Below are 26,697 nucleotides of genomic sequence, written 5' to 3'. Positions count from 1 at the left end.
AAATTGATACTCCTTCCAAAACTACTCAAACTAATCTCGCATCTACTATCCAACAAACAGAACTGGCCAAAAAAGTAGTTATTGATAAGTCTAATTTTCCAAATCTACTTAAGAATCAAACACCATTCAGTATAGAAAATCAACTTGCCAAACTGAAAATTTCTATTCCCTTAATTGAATTAATGAACAAAAATACATACAAGACTCAAGTCATGAAAGCATTAAGCATTGAGGAGAAAACTGAAGATGTAAATTTGAATGATGATAAACCTGAACTATTATTTGGGCCAGAAGTAGTTCAGGAAAACCACAAAAAGGAGGAATCCCTCCATTTTATGTCAGTTTGAATATTCATGATAAAAATCTCCATAAGGCTATGTTAGATTAAGGTGCATCCCATAATTTAATGCCCAAAGAAGTCATGGAAAACTTAGGACTTGACATTACTAGACAATACAAAGGTTTGTATTCCTTTGATTCAAGCAAAGTTAGATGTCTGGATCTTATCAAAGACCTATGTGTTACTTTAGCCCAAATCCCTGCTAAAAGTTTGGTGATGGATAGAGTGGTTGAGGACATTCCCCCTAAGTATGTCATGTTGTTGTCATGCTCATGGGGAGAAAAATTACAAGGAACCCTGCAAATGGACATGACTAACGCCACTATACCAGTGTTTCGTCAACAAAAAGGATTGTATAAGGAAACTTTAATGAATTATATGGTCAGTACTTAAGAGAAACCACATAACTATCCTCTTTACTCTTTTCATTCTGACCTGGAATCTTTCATTCTTTATAATGATGGAGACATTGATGCACTGGTTACTAAAGCATAAAATGACATTAATCAAAGACATCAAAATCCAAGGATGAGTATGAAGAAAGAAGCATAGATTTAGAGTGTGAAGTAGGAAATCAAATTGTTGAATATGTTAAGGTAGCTAAATAGTTTGATGATTCTGATGTAAATATTTCAGCGAGTAAAGATATACATAAATTAAAATTGCATGAAATAGATCCAGAAAAGGAAGAATTTTAAGTACTTTAGCTTAAGGATAATCTTATGCCTAGGGGTCTGGCTCTGTTAGAAGAACTTTTTTATTTCACTGATGTGGAAAAGAGGCTAAAAATGGAACCCAAAGGGGAAAACATAGAAGAATGCAATATAAGTAGTGAGAAAAATCCAAAAATGAGAAAACTCTCAAAATCACTTCCTATTGTCACAAAACAACGATACATATCCCTTTTCAAAGAGTTCATAGATGTCTTTACTTGGAGCTATGAGGACCTAAAATCATATGACACTAGTATCACACAACACAAAATCCCAATCAAGGAAGATCAAAAGCCATTCAAACAAAAACTTTGTAGGATAAATCCTGTCCTAATGCCTTTGGTTGAAAAAGAAGTGAAAAGGATGTATGATGCTAAAATTATACTTCCTCTTAGATACTCTAAATGGGTGTCTAACATTGTGCCTACTAGAAAGAAAACTGGAGAAATCTGATTGTGTATCGACTTCAGAAATCTTAATAAGGTATCCCTTAGGGATAACAACCCCTTACCTAAAATGGATCATATATTGTAAAAGGTAGTAGGGTCTAGTAGAATTTCCTTTTTAGATGGTTCCTCAGGTTATAACCATGTCTTATTTCATCCTGATGATCAGGATAAAACTGGCTTCGCTACACCATGGGGGACTTTCATGTATGTGAAAATTCCCTTTGGGTTAATGAATGATGGAGCCACTTTCCAAATAACAATGGATATTGCCTTTAATGATGAAATTGCCTAATTTATTGTGATTTATCTAGATGACGTTACTGTCTACTCTAAAATTGATGAATAACATTTAGCACATCTGAGAAGAGTGTTTCAAAAATGTAGAAGGTTTGTCATCTCGCTAAATCCTAAGAAGACATTGTTTGGCTTGGAGGAAGGAAGACTTCTTGGTCACATCATTTCCAAGGATGGAATTAGGATTGATCCTTGTAGAATTGAAGTAATATTAAAAGTTAGTCACCCAAGAAATATTACAGAGCTTCAATCTTTTATTGGAAAAATAAATTTCCTAAGGAGTGCATTCCCAACCTGACAGAATTTCTTAGAAACATAACAAAAGTGCTTAAAAAGGATTCTAAAATCAAGTGGATTATTGACGCTAAACAATCCTTTGACTTAGTTAAACAACCATTGACCAAAGCACCGGTGTTGATCACCCCAGATTTTACAAAAGATTTCATAATCTCCTCTTTTGCTTCTGAGCACACTATTGCAGCATTGTTACTGCAAAAAACAATGCAGGTTTTGAGTAGCCTATTGCATTATTTAGTAAAGCCTTAAGAGATGCATCTTTGAAATACAACATTATGGAAAAACAAGCCTTTGCATTGGCTAAAGCAATAAAATATTTTAGAGTATATATTTTGCATTCCCATATTATTGCTTATGTTCCTAATGTAGTGGTTAAGGACATTTTGACACAGAATGGACCTAATGGAAAATGAGGAAAATGGATTGTTGTAATTCTTGAATATGACTTAGAAATAAAGCCCACTGTGTTAATAAAAGGTCAGGGACTAGCCAAATTGATGGATGAATCAAATTTCCATGCATTAGACATTAACTTTATTGATTCATTAGATAATCAAGAGGAACAGGCGAATCCACAAATTTATGAGGCATTTCTGAACTCACCCTAGTATGCAGACTTGCTTTATGTTTGATTTAATTTAAATTTTCCTCCTGGTTTAACCAAAATAAAGGCAAGATTTCTCAAGTTAAAATCAGTTAAATTTTGCATTATAGATAATGTTTTGTATTGGAAATATGCTGGGGGTATTTTACTTAAATGCTTGTTAAAGGATGATGCAGAAAAAGTTATGCAGGAATTCCGTGAAGGAGATTGTGGTGGACATCTTTATTGGAAACCATTGCCAATAAAATCCTTTCTACTAGCCTAATCTTTTCGCTGATATTCACAAACAAGTCACCTCATGCCATAAATCCTATATTTCTTAGGGAAAGAGAAAAATTTTCCCCTGCCATTAAAACCTATCTCTATTGAAAGTCCCTTCAAGAAATGGGGATCGGACTTCATTAGTGAAATTCATCCCTCTTCCTCTACCCAACATAAGTGGATTCTCACAGCCACTATCTACTTTACCAAATGGATAGAGGCCACCCCTTCCAAAGCTGCTACTGATGTTGTCATTATTAAATTCCTTGGGACTAATATCCTTTCCAGATCTGGATATCCTAGAAAACTCATCACTAGTAATGTTGGAGCCTTTAAATCTAAAAAAATGGTTGAATTCTACAATAAATACTGCATTACTTTGGGACATTCAACAGCTTATTACCCCCAGGGTAATGGGTTGGCTGAATCCTCAAATAAAATTTTTATAAACATCATCAAAAAGATGTTCGAAGACAACAAAAGGTATTGGCATCACAAGTTGGTCAATGCACTTTGGGCTGGCGGACTTACTACTACAAAATCAATTGGCATGTCACCATACCAAGTGGTCTATGGAATAGATGCAATTTTTCCATCCTCCTTAGGAGTTGCAGTCATGAAGATCATTCAAGAAGTGCAATTTGAACCCAATGATGTACAGAGAACGATTAATCAAACTATCCAGTTACAGTAGTCCAGGGAGGAAGTATACAATAGGACCCAAGCTATTTAGGAAAATGTAAAAAAGGTCTTTGATAGAAGAACAAAAGCTGATGATTTTAACATTGGGGTCCAAGTTTTGAGATGGGATTCCAGGAGAGAGGACAAAGAAAAACATGGCAAGTTTGACAATATTTGGAAAGGGCCATATATTGCTCATGCTTTCAGAGGAAATAATGCATTTTTCCTTAAAGAGCTAGATGGAGCGGAGATACTTGGAGGTCCTGTAAATGGTAGGATGCTGAAGCACTACTTTTCTTCGCCTACAAATTTTTCTTACATCATTGTAGATATCATAGTCTTTATGGTTTTTATTGGGTAAAATATTGAAAAAGGTTGAAGCCCGCAGTGAATGCCCCAATCCTGGATTGATGAGCTACTAATAGTATCTTAAAATAGCAAAGAAATCAGATGAAGATATTATAGACATGGAGTACTCAAGGCTACTAATCATATGTTCTTGACACTTCACTTGGAGAAGTGCCATCCCCAGCTAGAGCCACTGTTAGGGTGCTATAAATTATAGGATCTCAAGGTGATTGAGTATTTTGTCTTTTTGATTTCATATTGTGCATAATTTCAATGTTCAAATGATTTCCAAAAATATATGAAAAAAAAAAGAAAATGAAAAGAGGGTATCTTAAAGAAATAAATAAGAAAAAAGGAAATAAGAAAACCACAAAAGAAAAAATAGGAAATAATACGAAAAGTGTTGCAAGTATAAATGCCACTATTGATAAGTTAGTTCTTTTAGTTTATTATCAGATAAGGTTGTGTGCAAAATGTTTTTGAATGCCACAATGACTAAAATTTTTTTCAGATCATACAGTTTAATTATGACTAAACACATTTTACTTTTTGTTGAATAGGTTAGAGAATTAAGATTTACCAAACAACTTAATATTGGTAAATCAGTATCTAGGTGGAAATAAAATTGATTCAACAGTTTAATCTGAATCAATGGTGAGATAAGTGATAGGATAAGGTAGATTTTCACTAAAGAAAAATGATTTGGTTCTACTAGTTTAAATATACCCTCAAAAGCTAGAAGCGAAAATGTTAGCTTAGAAAAAGAATTGAAATGAGAAAGGGTAGGTAGAAGAACAATGATGATTTCAAAACAACCATGAAAGTTTTATCCTAAGTTGAATTTCAAATATACTTTCATGCACAGAAAAAAGGAAAAAAGGATTAAAGTTTTACCCTAAAGTCTAGTATATCAAATAATATTTGGTATATTATTCCATTATTCCCAAAGTTTCGTTACCCCAAAATCACTCCTTCGCTCATATTTTTCATCCATCCACCTCCCCCACTACACATCAAATCATACAACATTAAACACATTCTCCCTACCCCACCATAGGCCCCATCACATCACGATAATGTCCCACCACATTTCCCCTCATCCACGCCCACCTCTTAACATCCGATGGCCTACATTATGTTTCGGACCCCCGTCATCGTCCAAACTTTACCATCAGCGGGTGGGGGGGGGGGGTCCGAAATCAACAGTATCAAAACCCACCGTCACTGCGACATGACGCCATTTTGTGTTTTCACACCTGCCCCCCGGGCGAAACCGTTAACCACCTTCCCCCCCTAAAATGTGGTTTCCCTACCTTTTAATACCACTGCTCTATCTGTTATCCTCCCACCAATCCCCTTTCGCCACCTCATTCACCCGTTTCTCCCACCAATCACATCCTCTCCCTCCAAAATGAAGTGGTTAAGTAATCACTAATCCAAAGGGCCCACGCCAATATCAATGGGAAATCCAGAAGATTATAAATTCCCCCCTTTCACCCATTCACCATTTACTGGTTTTTATACACTGCCATTTCCATTGTTCTGTTACAAGTTCGCCAATCCAAACTGCTATTGTTTCACCTACTCAAGCATCACACCAGTTAACCATCATGCCAGCCATTACCTTTGTTTTCATGTCTTCTTAAATCTGAACTCTGCTCTGCACATTGTAAACCTGCACAATCCAGATTTCACCAGTGATCTTAGTTTTATCCAATCATTCCTTCGAAAGATAAGGTACAAGAAGAACCTGTGAGTCCTCTAGTCCACCCTCCCATTGATTTTCACCATATTCCCTTAGCAGAGAGAGACTACCAAATTTGTGAAACCCTATGCAATTTTGATCCATTTGAAATGTAATCTTCGCTTGGGGACAAGTTCATTGATAATTTTGATTATATTCAACTATGGAAATCCAATTTTCCCCATTATATATTTCCCTGCACCCACAACACCCCTGAATTCATCAGAAAATGCCATGCTTGTTATCTGCCTAGCCAAAGAGTTGTTATTTCCCCATACTAGAGAAATTATATTCACCATAACTCCCCAAGCTATAGACCAAATGATGCAAGCTCCTACAATAGATAATTCCAACCCCCTTCTCTCATGAAGCACTTATTGAATTATATTAGAAACTGGACTTTGCAAAAAGAATGAAAACCCTTGATCTTTTCCTCACTGAAGATGCCACATTGCCCAAGAAAAATCCTCCCTATCCATCCTCCATTTTCCCTGAGAGAGCCAGGAAAATCATTAGAGTTATCTCCTACCTACTTGGTTATTACTTAGATCATTGGGTAGATGAGGCAATTATAGGATTTCTTTCCATTTTCTTTGCAGATTCCAAGCCTTCCATCTTGTTCAACTTTAGCCAATTTCTTTCAGATTCCATCCATGAATAGTTTGTCAAATTCTAGACTGATGAAGTATTCAAATATGCTTTTGTGTTAGTATACATGTTTTCATATTTTCAGGGAGACAACCTCAAGCTTGCCTTACAAAAGTTGGATGAAGAGGGAAATCAACAATCAATTATCTTCTAGACTACACTGGTAATGAAGGAACAAAAAGAGTATTCATACAAACAATTCATAGAAATGTTTCTACATCGAGCACTTAGTCTCCTAAGCAGCACTCTAGAACCAAGAATCAGTGAAGAAATCAGAAAAATATTGCAGTTATCAGACCAAGTGCAAACATGAGATTGGTACCTTTATTAGAATTACAAAGAGCTAAGGATATTTGGGTGTGAACATTCCCCTTACAAACTACCAAAATTCCTCCCAATGAGGCTTTTTTATCTAGAATACATCAGGCAAATGCTCAATATGGATGAGATTCATTTTGTCGCTGCTAAGAATAAATCTTAATTTAAAATTAAAACAAAATAGGTCCTTTTATTTGCAATAACAGGGCAATGGGGGAAGAAGCAGACAAATTACTAAACGAAATGTAGGTCAATCTCACTTTTACATGGTCATATGATCCATGAGGAGTCATCTCGAAGTTAAGGGTAGAGAACAAATCTATTGCTTACTTTCATACATCCAAACGAGAGATTGAGAAATATAAGAACTAGCTCGAGTAGACTAAGAACACTCTACAAGATGCAAGGGAGTAGTTGGTGTCTACTCTGACAGTACAGACTCCTGTCGCACAGGAGAAAACAAAAAAATGAAATAGAGAAGAGGAGTCACCTTTAGTGACCGAGATTTCTAGTGAAGGCTTCAAAATAATGTACAGGAAGAAGACCAAGCTCAATTGCAAACTAAGCCTAAGAAAGGATTTAGATCAAGAGAACATTATCACCACTAAAGAGCCACTTGTTTCCTCACTAGTAGGTGATCAAACTAAACTTTCTCCTACTACTTCGACAACTTCACAGGATCAATAGAAAGTTATGCAAACTAGCACATCTACCACAGGGGAGACACAAAAGAGTATGTTTGATATTTTCAAGCAGATTAAAGTGAGAAATGAGGCCTTGAATATCAGCACATATAATTAGTTCTTGAAGAAGGCTTCTAGTTGTCAAAGGAGATTGTTTTCAGCCTTTGATTTAGAGAAAGGCAAAACACAAATGGCTTTCCTCTAAGCACATATCCCACAACCCAAGGCAACATTAGATTATAAGAAGAATTCATTTGAATTTGATGTGAAAGACATGCATCCCATTGACCAAATGGATATTAACAATTAGACTAGGCACATGATTCCATCTACTCTCACTAACACTGCTATGAGTTTGTTTAAATTGTAGGTTACTTTAGCTAACATCCAGTCACAATTAAAGATGGAGAAAGTCTCTTCACTAGCTGAAGACACAAGGATCAAAGCTTTGGAAGACTTGGTAGTGAAAGTAAGATATGATCCTGCAAATATCAACGCTGTAGAAGAACTTGTAAGAAAGAAGAATACTGACATAGTAGCTTTGAGAAAATAGTTAAAGTTGTTGGCCATAGAAGACCCTTTGGCTAGAGACATTGAAGAGATAGAGTAAAAGAAGGAAAAAATGATGAAGCTCATCATGGAGCAGAGTGCACAGTTTAAAGAAATGGAAACAAAGATAGAGAAAATCATCAAATAAAGGAGCAAGCTACCAGTATGTCTATTGTCCCTTTGCAAACAGTGCCTCTTACAACAATTCCTACAGCTACATATTCTACAAGAAACACTGGCAATGTTGCAAATTAGTTGGAAAGTGTAGTGGATATATGTCTCTCCAAACATAAGATTTCAAAATATGACATGCTCAAGTCAATCTTCTACAAGACCAAATGGAAAAGACTGAAACTTTCCATGTAGCAGAGCTATAGAGAGCTCAAAGCCAAATATAAGTGCAGAGGAAATCGACAACTCAGTCCTCTATTGGCCACACACTGGCCCAAGTTAAAGAAATTATATGCACCAATATCATTGAAGCAATGGATGAAATCTAGCGATGTATCCAGATTATATTTGAACGGAAAGAGTTGATTGAGAAAGCCAATTAGGCCATTTCCAATATTAACAATGAATTGTGAGATATGCCTGCCACAGCCAACAACATCATCACATTTCTCAATTCCAAAAAAATATATGAGCTGGATGATTTGGGAACAGATGACAAGACATAAACAATCTTAGAAGTGAAGAAAGTTCTGACAAGGAAGAACTTGGTTGTGTAGCTTACAGAAAAATGTCACAGTTTGGAAATAGGAGTCAACAGATCTTTCACTAGAATAGAAGCATTAAACAATAAGGGTCTTCCTTCTTTATTTGTAATCAATCACAAACTGATGACCAAGGAAGATTATAATAAGAAGCTTCAAGAAATTGCAAAGGATATTGCCAAGTCTTCCCACATTCAAGGTGTTATGACACGAAGAGATTATTTCGAAGCTATCAGCAACATGAGTTTCATCCAGCATGAGCTAAAGCATATTTTTGTAGTAAAATCCACATTTTCTCGGTATATCAAGGTAGATGAGATCTACCGTAAGGCAACAAAACTCACCATTCCAAATGAGGAACAGTGGGATAAATCATGTGAATGTTAGGACTAAAGAAAAGATCAGCTTCACCAATGCAACAACCAAATAGTGGCAACTCAGCGACTGTTCTCCACCAAAATAGTGCTAGAACTCCAGATCAATTCGCTAAATTCACCTCTTTTGGTCATATTACTCAATTCAGTTATTTTGTAATAAATTATAGATGTCCATGTCAATGCGACATTTATTGTAATCTTTTTGGAAATTTTTGTTTAAATACTTCGTTCATTCGAGGTATTGAGGGTTGGTTATTGATCATTGCAACTCTTTTTATCAAGCAGTGTATTTTTTCCACGCTGCTGGAGCATCATTAATAAAAAGACATTTCATAGGATACTTGTGTTATGACTTACTTGTGATGTTTTTCTTATTGTAGTTGTTATCTTCACTATTATTCTTTGTATGTCAAACATCTAAAATCTAATTGTAAAATAGGAAATGTGAAAAATAATATTTGTTAATTGAGCACCTTATTTGGGTTGTTTTACAATATATATTTTTTCTTCTGAAGACTGATTAAAAAAATCTTAAATGGTTTTTAATAACTACTAAAACACACCTATTCTCCATTTCATATTTCAATTTAAAGATCCAATAAATGTAACTAGCTTGCCCTGTGATTACTTTTTTAAACATTTGATGCAGCATCTAGCTTTATTCGACTCCATATCCCAATGGAAAGAAGGTAATTCTATCATATCAAGAAACCAAACCAATCAAACAAACTCAACCAACAAACAATCATAATTATAACTAGCCTAAAATCAACTTAAAAACCAGGCTAAATCATAAAGAGAGATCCCTCTCTGAAGTTAGCAGGGCTAGATCCAAGCTTCAAAAGTGGTTTGATGTTATCCAATATATTTACTCCATCAACCTCAAAAATATAGAATGATAACAGACACAATGATAGCACATCAAAAAATGCAGAGAAGGCTAGTTATTTGTAAATACTTTACATAATTAATATATTTGAATTATATGTAAGTGTAACTAATATATATTGGTTAGTGTCTGTCATCCAAATCCAAAAAATGAATAAGGTTGATAAGATTATTTATAATCTAAGTGCAGAAGAGCATAAAAGCCTCATAGAAAAATTGCAAAAGGATTAATCAAGTGAATGAAAATTGCTATTCAATATGACTTTTTCTTCTTCTTTTTTCTAAATTTTCATTGATAATATACTTAAGAATATTTGATAACATCTTTTAAACAATCTATTAATTCATATATCTTTAATGTTCTACATGGAGAAACAAATAAGGAAAAGATCAATGTCATTCTAAGAAAAGAAAAATTATAGAACATGTAAATGACAATGAATTTGTCCTTAGCTCATCTAGAGTGGTGCTGGAGGTTAATGAAAGGGGGGGAATTTTAACAAAACTATGAGGGATATAGTGGAAGGGACGTATAAACGTACTTTCCACTTACTATACAAAAATCAATCCAACGATTCCAAGAACCAAATTATATATAAACTATAGGAAGTGTTTCCAAAGCAATGGTCAATGAGACATGCCATACTTGCAATCGAAAAAGCATACAACAACAAAAAAAGAGTCTTTCAAAAGGTAATATTCCGAATTAAAATCATTTTCTCGAATTATATGTATATGTTACTACAAACCATTCATTTATTAATATCAATTTTGGTATATTTTGTTTTCATTTATCAATATAAAAAATATTTTATTACTTTTTTCAGGAAGGTTATGAAAATCCCAAATGATGAACGAGGTGATATGTGAAACATGCTAGTAGGAATGTCCGAAAAAGTGTACAAGGAGATGGTCAAATAAATGGAAATAATTGCATCAGAGGATGAATCTCAACAATAACGTGCTTCAAATCTATGTAATCATGATTGACTTTGTACATATAAAAAAATAATTTAGCATTAAATATTAATTTTCAAGTATTTTCTTGCATAAAAGAAAACAAAATGGAACTCATTTAGAAGATAAAACAAGACAATAAGGAAGAAAATGGTTGATATCAATGTTTCTGAGTAATTGTTAATATTTCCTTATAAAAACTCAAGGTTTCATTTTTTTTAAATTTTATGTTGTTTTAAAACAACCTCCCTTGGATATCTTCAAATAGGTGTTAACATAAAAGTAAGAGCCATTGGATAATGGATTGACAATGGGTTAAATATGCGTTGTGAGTATATGTTGGCATATCATAAAATTAATTGTGGAATTTGTAAGTATCTACGTTATTTTACTTCTTTGAGTTTATAATTAATATAACAAAATAATCCTTTATATTGAACCTATGATTTATAATGGGGTTTAAAACATGCAAGAAACAGAGCATGGAACTACACCAGTAGAAGACTTGTTGCAAGAAGGCATGAGACCTGGTTTTGAAACCATGTGTATAGTTTATGAGTCAATTATTGCTATGGTACATTACTATTTAATTTACATTGATTTATATTATTTATTTCAATTTTCATTATTCTCACCAATGTAGATACACTCATTACACCTTATATTTATGTTTACAAATGGAACAAGATCAAGAAGACAAAAGGAATCGATGAAATCAACAAAATGTTCATCCAAATAACCCAAGTCATGGAAGTATCTTGAGCACTGATGGTTGTTCTAGCGAAGAATGATGATCTATTTCGATATCAATGCAACCAGTTGTATTTTTTGAAGTAATTGTGTGTGTAAATCAGGAATTTTGTTTAATGTAATGGACATAGTGTCGCAATTGAAATACAAGGGGTTACCAATAAGAATCCCATTTTGTATGACAAAGAGCCTATTATTGATATATAATAAAATATATTTTAATTATTCTATTATGTTATCCAATGTCACTATGAAATCTTACACCACTGATTAAATATATGGATTACTAATATGACAATGAAGAGATGTGAAATCTGATAATATGACAAATTAATCCAAACATCATATACAAATGCACTAATGAAAATTTAATTTATATGAATACCATTATAAGCTATATGTCAATTTTTCGATGAATAAAGAATTTAAAAATTACAATAATTGCACTCTCATAGGTCAATGTTTCAAAAATAGAAAAAATATCATACAAAAAAATGGGTGTGCCTATTACATAAACACACACCGGTGTATTATGTTATATAATAACACCATGACGACATAATTTTTGCACGACTAATGCCTTTTCAGAAAACGATGGCATTGGAATGTTTAGTTCTTCAAGAACCGATAAAACTTCAGCTTCATTGGGCCCAAAGTGCTTCCATGCACTTTAACTTCCTCTATTGCTTAGTTCCAAAGCATGAGTTGTTTCTGCTGCAATATGCATTGAGGCTATGGCTAGAACTCTCCCTCTGGTTCCACCTACAACATATACTAATGAATCACATGATCAAAATCCTGCACATATCTAGTAAGCAAGGAAGCATGGAAAACATCATGGAATTTTACAGTTGGCGGTAGTGCAATTTTGTAGGCCAGTGGTCCAATCCTGTCAAGGATCTCAAAAGGCCTGCAATAACAAGGTGTCAACTTGGTTCATCATCCAATCCTCAAGGAGCTCCTATTGGGCTTGATGTGCAAGTACACATGATCCCCAACCTGAAACGCCTTGAATGATATATGCTGATCTGCATAGCTCTTTTACTTGTCTCGTGCTTCCTTTAAAGCCCTCTTAATAACCTACATCTCCTTTCCATCTCAACTAACATATCCGATCTATTAGCACTTCATTCACAGGATCACTCCAACTGATAAGAGTATTACAACTCTGCCCATAAAGAGTTAAAAATGGATTTGTCTTGAAGGACTCTTGATACCCATTGTTATATGAAAACTCTACCAATGGAAGATACTCCTCCTGCTTCCTTTGTGGATTCATGACATAAATCATCCACATGTCCTCAAGTATCTTGCTAATCATGTTTGCCTATCCATCTGTTTGTGGATGATATGTTGGAAATATGTTCTCATTGATGTCAACTAACAGTAGAAGGCAACACAACTGTCAAAAAGATGTATCATGGAGGAGGTTCCAGGCACAGAAAGCAGGGTCAAGATGCAAAATGATGCAGAGAGTTTGAACCCATTTTTCAACTAGCATATGAGCTCAAGGACCACATCGAAGCCACTCAAATGGAAAATTCTCAGAAAGAGATCTCTAATGGTATATAAAATTATGGAAATGGCTACCCTGATCGAGAGATAGAGTCTGCAAATGGATATCTAGATCAACATATTAGTGTCAGCATCAATTTCATGCATAGAATGAATAGCAAGGGCGTGAATCCATTAACAAAGTAAATAAGCCGCTAGTAAGCTTTAAAAAGGCTTAGCACCTAAAGGGTATAGCCAATTGTCACAACATTACATCCCATGACTAGAAAGATGCCAAGCACCATAGGAAAAGGAGCTAAGGGCAATTTGACGAATTTGGTAGCATTTTTGTTATAAAGGAAAAAATGCTTGTGGAGGTTTGTTTGGTAGTGCGACTATTTTTAGTGGCAAGGACATGTTGAAGTGCATGACATACATACATAAAAGGATGAGTTGGCAAGTATTTTCGTAGGATTAAGCCTGATATGCACTTGGATGGGTTGGCAGCCTCTTTAGTGAAAATTTTGGTGGACTTACAATTAGGAGGCGAATCTACATTCTTGATTTTGACGGAACTACCAATTAAGTTTGGAGGATCGCTAAAATTAGTAAATGTCATATGGACTTTTCTAAACATTTAGAATGATAAAATAAGAAAGAAAACAACAGTTTGACTCAGAAATTGAGCCTAGAATTACATATTAGAGATTAATAACATGAAGACAAGATTTGGAAGACTGAACTAGAAAGGAAAAAGGAAAAAATATGATAACCATGTAGCAATATAGCTCAGGTCCAATACGAAAAATAGTAGCTCAGAATTCTTTAAAATCATAATTTCAGCAATGGAGAGATGAATGAGTAAGGATGAGTGCAACAGATTGTGAAATAGCAGCAGAGTGTTGCAAAGTGTGTGGGCATTGTTAGTGCAACACGATGCATGATGGTGGTATCCATCAAGGTTGAAACAAATACTAATATTGGTATTTCAACAATGTTCCAGAGATGCATAGAATGAATTGGTAATTAGGGTTGATGTTGTTGATGTATAGAGCTTGGAGGTTTGTTCAGTAATGACAGTTTCTTAAGGTACGGGCATTTTTATCAGTGATCAGAGATTGTTGTAGGTGTTTCTTAGTAATCAGTGAAATTCTAAAGGTATTGGTGATAGAAGAAAGTGTTTAATTTTGAAGGAAGAATTGGAAGTTAGTGTTTCTATTATGAAAATGGATAAAATATGAACTAGTGAGTGTCAAGCAAGTTGTAGCTTGCAAAATATGTTGGGTTTGGAGCCTGATTATCTTCCTAATTCATAGGTCTTGTTTTTTAGCCATATGCATACCCCTCCATGCAAGGGGGTGCTGGGGCTAGCAGGCCCCTAATGGGGGTTCAAGGGAAGTGCCCCCAAAGCTAAGAATAGATGAAAATTTGCTTTTTAAAACATTGTAATTTCTTAGTAAATATAGGTCATTCATTATGGGAATGACCTGATGGTAGAGGTTATGTTGATTTAGGGTTTTTTTTTCCCTACAAGTCAAGCCTCAATTTATATGAGGGAGTTGTATTGTGACTGTGTACAATTATTCTGAGCAATAAAGAGAGAGAGAGAGAAGAGGAGGATGTGTCTGAGTGAAGAGGAAATTATAGTGGATCTCATGTAGCTTGTATCTCTTCATTTTGCTAGATAATTTAAATGGAAGGACTAGTTGTTTCTCTATGGAGATAGCCCAAATTGCGTGAACCATGTATATCTATGTCTCTCTTGTTCTATGCATTTATGTATTTGTGTTTCCACAATATATTGTGTATTTTATTGCTCTGTTAATTAATTTCTAATCATTGGTTGAGAAAAAGGTCTACTTGGCTGATAAACTCACAGGAGAGAAGGATTCTTGGTTCAAGTGGGAAAAATGGTGGAAGATGGTGATTTTAGGGTCAAGAATTTGAATGGCCAAAACTACTAGCTATGGAAAATGTAGATGGAGGATTATATATACCACAAATATGTGTAACTACCACTGACCAAAAAATCAAAGAATCTGACTAGTATGACAGATATAGAATGGGAGATTCTTAACAAGAAGGCACTATGAATAATATAGTTGTGTCTGGAAGCATCGGTGACATTTAACATTTCAAAGGAAATGACAAGAGACGGTTTAATGACGGCATTGGCCAAACTATGTCAAAAACCCTCTACCTCAAATACGGTATTTCTTATGAAGCGCCTATTTAATATGAATGTGTTAGAAGGTGAATTTAATTTCGAACATATAAATGTATGTAACACAATTACGAGTCAGTTAAATTCTATAATTTTGATGATGAAGATAGGACTCTTTTATTTTTGTGTTCATTCACATAAAGTTGGAATGGTCTGGTTAGGGATATTAGTAACTTTGTCTCTGGATCTAGTACTTTAAAGTTTGATGATGTTGTTGGTGCCATCCTTAGAAAGGAAATGTGACGGAAAAGCTCCAGTGAGATGTCAGGTAATTCTTTGACTGTATAGATTAGGGGCAGAAAAATAAAAAGTGGAAGGAGTCTAGGAAATCAAAGTAAGTCAAGAAAAGGAAGATTGAAATCCATATCAAGAATAGTGTGCTGGAAATGCAGGAAGAAAGGACACCTTAAGAAAGACTGCAAATCTCGGAAGGGAAAGGAAGGAGCTGGACAATAAGAGAACAATATTGAAGCAGATTAACAAGTGATGTGTTGCAATATGCTTTTATTATTTCATTATATAATATTATTGATGCTTGGTTTGTAGATTCATAGGCCTCATTCCACATGACACTTGATAGCAAATATTTCCATGACTATGTTCAAGGATATTTTGGACAGGTTCATCTGGGTGATGATAAAACTTGTAAAATCATCCGAATTAGTAAGGTTTTTATAAATAAAAAGAATGGAAACTAATGGTTATTGAAAGAGGTAAGGTTGTTCTAGATCTGAAGAAAAATATAATTTCAATAGGGTCGTTGGGAGGTGAAGGATGTGTAACTACTTTTACAGACAAAACCTAGACGGTCACTAAAGGAGCCCTAGTAATAACAAAAGGAGGAAAGGTCGGTACATTGTATTCATGCAATAGCATTTCTAATTTTCTTAATGATTTAACATCCATAGGATCATATAGGACACTGACATCATAGGATCTAGCACATGAGTAAGAAGGGGATGCAGATTCTTCACTCAAGAAATTTGTTGCCATGTTTCAAGCATGTTGATTTTGATTTTTGTGAAAATTGTGTTTATGGAAAATAGAAGAGATATTGATTTATCAGAGTGGGGAAGGAAAATAAGACCGAAAAATTAGAGCTTGTGCACACATATGTATGTGGTCCTGCTCAGGTATCATCACTCAGTGGCTCTCACTATTATGTTACTTTTATTAATGATGCAACTAGGAGAACCTAAATTTATTATATTCGAAATAAATCTGATGTATTTGATACTTTGAAGAAATGGAAATATTTGGTGGAGAATCATATAGGAAGGAAGTTTAAGTCTCTCAGATCAGACAATGGAGGTGAATAATGCAACAAAAAGTTTGATAACTACTATTCAGAGCATGGAATTTGTAGAGAGAAGACAGTTTTAGGAACAACATAGGAAAATAATGTGTCAGAAAGGATCAACATGACCATCATTGAGCATGCAAGGTGCATCAGATTACATGCAGGATTTCCCTTACAATTTTGGGTAGACGTTGTAGATATTGTTGTTTATCTAATAAACATAGGGCCTTCAAGTTACTTGGATGGTGGTATTCCAGAGGAGGCATGGGTAGGTAAAATGGTAAACTACTCATTTTAAAAGTCTTTTGGTTTTGAAGCCTTTCTCCACATTAATAAAGAAAATAGAACAAATCTTGAGGAAAAATAAAATAAATGTACCTTTATTGGATATGGTTTTAATGATTTTGGTTACCTCTTATATGATTATGAAAATCACAAAATCATTAGCAGGAGAGATGCCATATTCAATGAAAAGGTATTGTATAAGGACCATATTTAGGTAAATAAACAGGAAAAGGAAAAAAAAGGATATGCAGTGCTTGATGCGATCATAGAAAAGGTAAAGGTTCCTAGAAATCATAATGATAAACAACTACAACAACAAAAACCACCAAAAAAACAACAGGCACCTCAAACACCTAAAATTTTTGTGAAAATATCTACCAAGATAAGTAAACCCCCTAAACTATACTCTCCTTCATTATATTATATATTGTTGACTGATATTGGTGGACTAGAAAGATATGAAGAAGCAACGTAGGTAGAAAACAGGAAGAAGTGGGAGGAATCCATGGAGGAAAAGATTGAATCCTTGATGCATAACCAGACTTGGGACTTAGTCAAGTTTCTTGCAAGTAAAACAACATTGCAAAATAAATGGGTTTACAGGTTGAAGGAAGAAGATGGAGGTAAACATAGGTATAAGGCTAGACTTGTGGTGAAGGGGTTTGCGCAAAATAAAGGTATAGAATTTGATGAAATATTTTCTCTTGTTGTTAAAATTACTTCAATCAAAACTAGTTTAAGTATTGTGGAAACATAAGATTTTAATATTGATCAATTAGATGTAAAGAAAACCTTTCTCAATGGGAATTTTGAGGAAGAAGTATATATGCAAAAACCACAGGGGTATGAGGTCAAAGGGAAGGAGACGTTAGTGTGCGAATTGAAGAAGAGCTTCTATGGCTTAAAACAGGCTCCAAGTCAGTGGTATCTAAAATTTGACATGTTTATGTCTAAACAAGGCTATACTAGATGGGACTCTCACCATTATGTTTATCTTAAAAATAAAAATGATGGAAGTTATAGTATATTGTTATTGTTATTGTATGTAAATGACATGTTTTTTGCAAGGTCTAACATGCAGAAAATAAATGTGCTAAAAGGAAAATTGGAAAGTTCATTTTCAATGAAGGATTTGGGTGTTGCAAAACAAATCCTTCATATGAGAATAAATAGAGATAGGAAAAATCACAAATTAACATTATCTCAGAGTGAGGACATATAAAAAGTGTTGGAAATATTTAATATGAAAAATGAAAAAATAGTTACTACACCTAGCCTTTTGAGGCTAAGTAAGAAGATGTGGCCCAAGACTCCGAAAGAGATGGACTATATGTGTAAATTTCCATATGAATCAGCAATTGGAAGCTTAATTTATGAAATGGTCTATGAAAGGCCAAATATTGTGCATGCAGTGGAAGTTGTAAGAAGGTATATGAAAAATCTAGGAAAAAGAGCATTGTATGGCAGTGAACTGGATTCTCAAGTATTTGAGGGGTACCAAAAATCAAGCATTATGAATTGGTGGTTCAAACATTGCTCTACAGGGATATGTTGACTAAAATATTGTAGTTGATAAAGATAACATGATGAGCACCACAGGGTATGTGTCTACTGTAGGTGGAACAACTATCAATTGGGTTTCAAAAGTGCCAAACATTGTTGGATTTTCAAAAATAGAAGAAAAGTATGTTACTACTACATAGGCTAGTAATCAAATGATTTGGTTACAAATTTTTATGGATGAATTGGAAAAGAAGAACAATATGGGTTGGTTATGTAATGAAAGCCAGAGTACCATTCTTCTTGTAAAGAACTCAACATTCCATTCCAAGACTAAACATGTACATGAAAAATTGCCTTGTAAAATATTCTAATTTCATAGTCAATCTGCGTCATTCATTAGGCGAATGATCTGACAGTAGAGGTTATGTGGATTAGGAAATTTTTTCCCTAGAGGGAAACCTCTATTTATAGGAGGGAAATATATTCTGACTGTGTATAATTATTTTAAGTCAGAGAGAGGTGGATATCTGAGAGCGAAGAGGAAATTATAACAGACCTATTGTCAGTTGTATCTATTCATTCTGCCGAAAAATATAAAAGGAAGAGATGGTTGTTTCTCCATGGATGTAGCCCAAATTGGGTGAACCACGTATATTTGTCTCTCTCTTGTTCTATGCATTTATGTATTTGTGTTTCCACAATACTTTTTGTATTTCATTGTTACGTTAATTAATTTCTAGCAAAATCAGGGGTTGGTGCTCCTTCCAGTGGGTACTAGAAAATATTTGGGGTTCTAGCTCCATTCAGTTGTATCTGATAAATTAGGGATTTGTAGCTTTCGATTTGTTGTAGCTAGAGAATTGTAACAACAAGTTGTAGCCTGCCTTGTGAAGCAATAATTGAGTAGACTTGAAGAATTTATTTGTTCTTTGCTTTTCATTGTCAATTGCTAAGATAATTTCATGTTGTGATTATTTATTTATTAAAAATACCCTATGGTGTCCCAATGATCTAACACAAGTAAAATAAAAAAAATTTGATGAAATTCCTACAATAGTAATTCACCATCCTCCTCTCAGTAGTGTCATGGTTTCTCCTAGTTTCCAACAATTGGTATCAGATCCAAGATACTTCAAAGTCATTCAAACAATATAAGAATATTAGTGACCATGGAAAACGAGGAAGGAGGATTTATCAACAAGGTACTAATGTTCAATGGAATAAACTATATGTTTTGGAAAGTGAGGATTAAGATCTACATTCAATCACTTGGAGTTGATGTGTGGGATGTTGTTGAAGAAGCATATCAAAGGCCTCCAACAGTGGTTACCAAAGATCAAAAGTTGGAATTTACTTACAATGTCTAGGTAATGAATACCCTTTTTACTAGCATACCTCAATCAAATCTTGTCAAAGTAATGGATTGCATGTCTGCCAATGTTATCTTTGATAAGATGAGAAGATTCTATGAGGGAGAGAACAAGGTAAATACAATTAAAATCCAAGGTTACATCATGCAATTTAAAACTTTAATCATGCATGATGAAGAAGATATTGCAAAGTATTTTTTTGAGAGTTGATGAAGATGTGAACACTATACAAGGGCTTGATCAAAAACTCAATGAAGCTACGGTAGTTTAAAAATTGTTAAGATCTCTTCCTGAGAGGTTTAGTCCCAAGGTGATAGCCATTGAAGAAATCACCAACCTAAGCACTCTCTCTTTAGATCAACTTCTTGGAATACTCATTGTCTATGAAATGAGGATTTCTAAAGGAAAATCTATAGCCAAAGAATCAACCTTTAAATCAAAAAAGAAGTGCAAGGATAAGCATGATGATTCATGTTGTGAATCAGATGGACAAGAAGAAAACTTTGTGAGGAAGCTCAAGTGAGGATTAGGAAAGTATAAAGGTAAGCTATCTTTTAAATGTTTCAGTTGTGGAAAATTTGGTCATTATCCATCAAAGTGTCTTAAATGAAAGAAGAAGTATTATCATCCTAATGAAAAATTTAGAAAACTTCTAAGGAATAGTAAGAGGGCTAAGGAGAGAGGTTTTTATGTTCAAGAAGAGAGTTCCTAGGAAAGTGAACCTAGCCAATATTCAGATGAGGACAAATATGATGAGAGCGCCAAATAATTTATGTTGATGGCCATAGAAAATATGCAAGGTGAGGCTATTAATTTTGATGATGAAAAAGGACAATTATACCTTAAAGGAGAATTGGTAAGTTATCTTTATGAAATAGAAAGGCTGAGGATGAAAAATAGAGTTCTAAAGGGGTCCTTGACAAAAGAAAAGGTTGAGGTTGTTAAGCCTGCTTTTTTAGATAGAAGAAGATAAGAAAATTCTATAATCCCTAAACTAGTAGTTGAAGGAAAAGGTTTGTGCATGTGAGAGGTTAGAAGGAGAAATCATATTTTTGAGAAAGGAACTTGAGAAGGAAAAAAATGCAACTGAGTTTTAATAAAAAATTCAGTAAAGGAACAAATGATTTCAATGAGATATTGGAGGATCAACGTGTCACTAAAGATCATAATGGTGTTGGATTTGAAGTTTATTCTACACAAAAAATGAGTTAAAAGGAAAGAAACAAATTACCTTTGTTCTAGTAGGTAAATAAGGGCCTTCGTGACAACAAAAGGGAGAAATTAAACCCAAAGCTCATATCCATAAAAATCAATAGCAGAGAAAGAAGAATTGTAGCTAAGAAAATCAAAGTTCCCAAAATTTAGACCATTTCAAAAGATAATCTTCCAGGTACAATGATATTTTCCAATGGTATTGCTTCACATGCACTAAATATGGCCATAGAGAACTAAATGACGGAGTCAATTTATCATAGAGGCAACTCAGCTCCAAGAGAAGACTTCAGCAAAGGAAAAGTAGACAACCCACGTACAATAATTATTTTTCTCCCGTGAATTATGAGGTGCAACATTGTAAATGTTAAAATTTTAGGCATATAGCAATCAATTACAAAATTAAATGAAAAAGGACAAAGCGAGTAATTAAGGAAATTGAACAAAAGACGAAGGTCTGAAAGGAAAATGAAAAATTAGCGCAATGTGATATTGCTTTGTATACTTAGAATGGTGGGAGCCATTGGTATGTGTACAATCAATGTTCCAAGTATATGTTAGGAGATAGAAGCAAATTTTTGACATGGAAATCAATTGAGAAAGGTAATATGACTTTTGTCAACAATTCTCCTGGAAAAATAAAGCAAAATGGGTGGTTAATCTCTCAAATGGAAATAGTAAAGCCAAAAATATTTTATATGTTGATGGGTTGAAGCATACCCTGCTTAATATATCTCATATGTGTGATCAGGGTTATGATGTGATTTCTGAAGCCAAAAATTGTCAAATCAAGTCCACAGGTACAAGTGGGATCGTTGTTGAAGCTGTAAGAAAAGACAATAATGTCTATGTGATCAAAGAGAAGACATAAATATGTTGCTTACCAAAGACATATGAGACTTGGTTATGGCATAGGAGAATAGGTCATCTGAACTTTGATCAAATAGTCAAGCTAAGCAAGAAGAACGATGCTAATGATTTTCCCATGATTTCAAAACCAGAGAACATAACTTGTAAATATTTCTAACTGGGAAAGCAAGCTCGAGTTCCATTCAAGGAATAGGAGAACTCATCATTAAATCCATTGCATCTCGTACACATGGATTAATGTGGACCATCCAGAACATAGTCACCCATAGGCAAATTATATTTCATGCTAATAATTAACGATTTTAGTAGGATGATATGGGTTTCCTTCCTTAGAGAGAAATATGAAGCTTTTGATAAATTTAAAGAGTTCAAATCTATGGATGAGAATGAAACTGATTATAAAATTAAAAGAATAACATCTGACAATGTAGGTGAGTTCACTTGAAAAGAATTTGATGAATTTTGTAAAATGCATGGTATCAAAAATAAGTTTACATTTGCAGAGACTCTCGAGCAAAAGGGTGTTGTAGAAAGAGAAAACACGTCAATACAATAGTTAGCTAGTGAACTTATCACTGAAAGGAATGTTCAACAAAGTTTTTGGGCATAATTTATTCATAGTATAGTACTTATCCTCAAAAAATCTCATTCTAGACCGAATAGTGAAAAAACGCCCTATGATCTATGGTATAGTAGACGTGTAATAGTCAAACACTTCATAGTTTTTGGTAGCACATGCTACATCAAGAGTAGATGAAATAATTTTTTTGGGAAATTCACGTAAAAACAAAGAATACAAATTCTACAATTCATTTGTATTGATGTAAAGATGGATGAGCATGCTGATCAAAAAGAGAAACAACGCGCAAAAACCATTGTTGATGAACTAGTTAGCATTAGTGAGGAGCATGATGAGGTAGCTACAGAAGAAAGTGACGAAGAAATGTCTGGCCCTAAAGCTAAATATCCAACAAGGTATGTGAAAAATAACCACTCAACAAATTAGTTCGTTTGTGAATTAAATTATGGAGTGTAGATAAGAAGTAAACTATTAGATTCCCTCACACATGCACATGTTTCACTGTTGTCCATGGAGGAACCAAAAGTTGTTGTTCAATCAAGTCAAGATCAAAATTGGTTAAAGGAAATGAATGAATAATTGGATCAAATAAAGAAAAATCATACTTGGGAAATTGTTCCAAGTCCCGCTAACAAGAATTTCATTGGAACAAAGTGGGTTTTCAAGAATAAGTTAAATCATTGTGGAGAAGTGGTAAGAGACAAGGTTAGGTTGGTATGCAAAGTCTATTCTCAAATAGAAGGCTTGGATTTTGATGAAACTTTTTCTCCTATTGCTATGTTAGAAGTAATAATAATTTTTCTGGCATTTTCTTGTGTTAAAAAATTGAAAATCTATAAAATGGATGTCAAATTTATTTTTCTCAATGGAGAGCTACACAAGGAAGTCTACATAGAGTAGCCAAAAGGTTTTTACCTGAAAAAGAAACCAAATTATGTTTTTACACTTAATAAGTCTTTGTATGGTCTCAAGCAAGCCCTTAGGGCTTGGTATTCCAAGCTAGAAAGCTACTTGCTCAATTCTGGATTTAGAGGAGGTGCAACTAACAACAACTTATATGTCAAAGAAAAAGAAAACAAACTCATTGTGGAGGTTGTATATGCTGATGATATCATCTTTGCTAGTAATTTAGATTTGTTGATCAATGAATTTTCAACTGATATGAAGACCGAGTTTGAAATGTCAATGCTTGGAGATATTTCCTATTTCCTTGGATTGCAGATTGTGTAGCCACTGAAACGAATTTTAATCTCTCAAAGAAAGTATTTCAAAGAAGTGTTGAGGAAATTTGGCATGGAAGAATGTTTGTTAGTGAGCACTCCAATGGTGGAAGGTTGCAAACTTAGAAAGATGGATGAATCTCCAGTAGTGGACTAAACTTTATATAGATCCATCATTTGCAGTCTCTTATATTTAGGAACATAAAGACTAGACTTCATGCATGTCGTTGCTATAGTTGGAAGATTTAAAGTAGCTCCTAGACAAAGCCATTTAGTAGCATCCAAGACGATTCTTAGATATCTCAGACAAACAAGGGACTATGGACTATGGTACCCAACTAAAAATATTTTTCATTAACTGTTTATACTGATTTTGATGAGCCAGGTGATGTATATGATCGAAAAAGCACAAGTGGTGGTGCTTTCTTTCTTAGACAATTTCTAGTCTTATGGTTGAGAAAGAAGCAAGCTTCCATTTCCTTATCTACAAATAAAGAAAAATATATTGCAACAACTTCTTGTTGTACTCAATTACTATGGATGAAAGAAACCTTTCAATATGGACAAGTGTTTTATGATCAAGTCATTCCCATTATTTGTGACAACACAAGTGCAATCAAAATGTCAAATAATCTAGTTTTTCACTCGAAGACAAAGCATATTTCAATGACGTATCACTTCTTGTGAGAGCAAGTTGCAAATCGAGTTGTGAAGCTGGAGTATGTTCCTACAAACAAAAAAAGTTGCTAACACTTTCACTAAACTACTTCCTAGAGAACATTTTGAGTATTTGAGGCAAAGGCTGGGAGTTGTTCCTATTGCCTCTGTACACTAGCTCATCCTTTAAGTGGAATAAAAGCAACTGTTATATTTTTAGCATATAAAGGTGAAGTTTACAGGTCCACGGGACCAGCATGACATCGAAATATTATTGACAGAAGGAGTGTCGTGACAGGGGGAGCATGTTGGTGTAGTTACATTGATGTCAAAGGGGGAGAGATTCAAATTTTTTCTTTTAGGGCCAATTTTCTATGGTCATTGCTACTTTGGAATACCTCAATCAATGCCTTCCACATGGAAAATGGTGTCTCCTTACCATAGAGATTTAAGATAATGTGGTCTCTCACTCCCCCTAGGATTATTCTCCTCGCTTTGGCTACAAATTTCCTCCATTGGGCTAGGTTTAGGGTATGAGATGATCCTAGTTTTGGAATGTTTGTCTTGACATAATTCAACAATCCATTGTCATCAAGGACTACCCGCATGTGATCCTTCCAGGCAATGAAATTTGATTTTTCTTTCAAGGCATACTCTAATCTCAGTCCATTGAAGGCCATTCTCCCAAATCTATGGAAATCATGTTACACTGAATTTACAAATTCAAATATCCTAAGGGACAACTTCAAAATTCTTGTTCTAATGTGAATCTTTCTCTGATACCATGTAGAACTTTGACAGAATTGCAATTGCTCAAAAAATTTAATCTAAAATCATGAGACACAATTCTACTCTACTGATTTGCGGAATGAAATTCACAATTTAGAACAATATGTATGGAGATGCAATAAGAAAAGCCACAAATACTCAATGATATTTAGGGGAACCCAATTGCGAAAAATCCATCAAGCCTACTTGAATTAATCAATGAACTGATAAACTATTATAATCTAGCTTGAGCTCTAAGCTCAACCTGCAAAAGAATATTTTTTCTCCTCCTCAATGAACAAGCTCTAGCCAACACTTAGCCAAATATTTGGTCACCAAGGGACCTATTTCATTACACAAATCCTAAAGAAATTAGCCCGATATTCTTTAGTAATGTCCTCTGAAATGATTATACAATTCCTAAGCATTGATCACTGATTGCATACAACACATATATACTAAACACTTGTTTACAAATGAAATTACATTTCCTTGGAATCTCCACCACAAATGAAAAATTCGAATTCCTTGCATGCATGAGCTGTTTTTGGTTGATTGGTCAGTTAAATGTATGATCTCTCAATTATATTGTTGTCCCACTCCATAATTGACTTCCAACTAGTTCTATTAATTGATAGAACTGGTTCAATTGAGTACTGTGGGAAATAATTGAACTCGATTGTTATAAATTTTCCATCACACATGCATAAGTGAACTCCAAGCCTTCTAACTCAATTTTACTGAACTAACTTAATGACAATAGTCATGACACCTTAGTTAACTTCTTGCCTCCAAATTATCTCTTGATGTAGAAATTTCAATTTTTCTCAATTTAACAAAGACATAGCAAAATTAAACTTTTCTTACTACCGTTCTCTACACAGAAATTTAAAAAATAATAAGGATACATTAACAAGAAGACACCCTTGATTTTAATCCTCGCACAAAAAGAATACAAAGTAACAACATTATTATAATTGATAGCATCCATTTGTTCGAATAACACGTACTTTATCTACCATCCTTGTAATAGAATGATATTTCAAATTTTAATGAAACAGGAATTAAATCCAAAAAAGCTCCAAACACGCTATGTTATGTGTCCTCGTCCGTTGAATCTTACAACGGAAGACAGCATGTAATATTTTATACTTTCGTGATTTAATTATTTTATATTTTAATAATTAAATTTATATATAAACATTAAGGTTTTGTGAACGATAATATTACTATTTGAGGTTGTTCCCGTAAAATGCTTATAGAAAATATATATTAAAAAGAAACTTGTATAACCACGATGAAAATCATATTCAAAAGACATTAATCTTTAAAATCACACAATGTTACGTAAAATTAAAGAGCCCTAAAGTGCTACATTAATGTAACAAAAAAACCGTATAATAATGAGGTCAACTAGACGTGACAAGCAAATATATCAAGGTGTTATAGTGATTAAATCCGTATTAGGTGATAGCTTTGTTCGTGAGAGGAGTGTGCGGAAGAGGGCCTTATACTTCAAGGGCAACGGCAATATCATCCGTGATGGCCTTGAGGGTTCAAATTAAGGGATCCCTCTTGGCCTCTTAACAAGGGCTAGTTC

This window comes from Pinus tabuliformis, chromosome X, assembly GCF_031772625.1.
Source record: "Pinus tabuliformis cultivar Carrire ecotype Pingquan chromosome X, CPIR1, whole genome shotgun sequence".
NCBI lineage: Eukaryota > Viridiplantae > Streptophyta > Pinopsida > Pinales > Pinaceae > Pinus > Pinus tabuliformis.
This window is presented reverse-complemented; position numbering follows the sequence as displayed.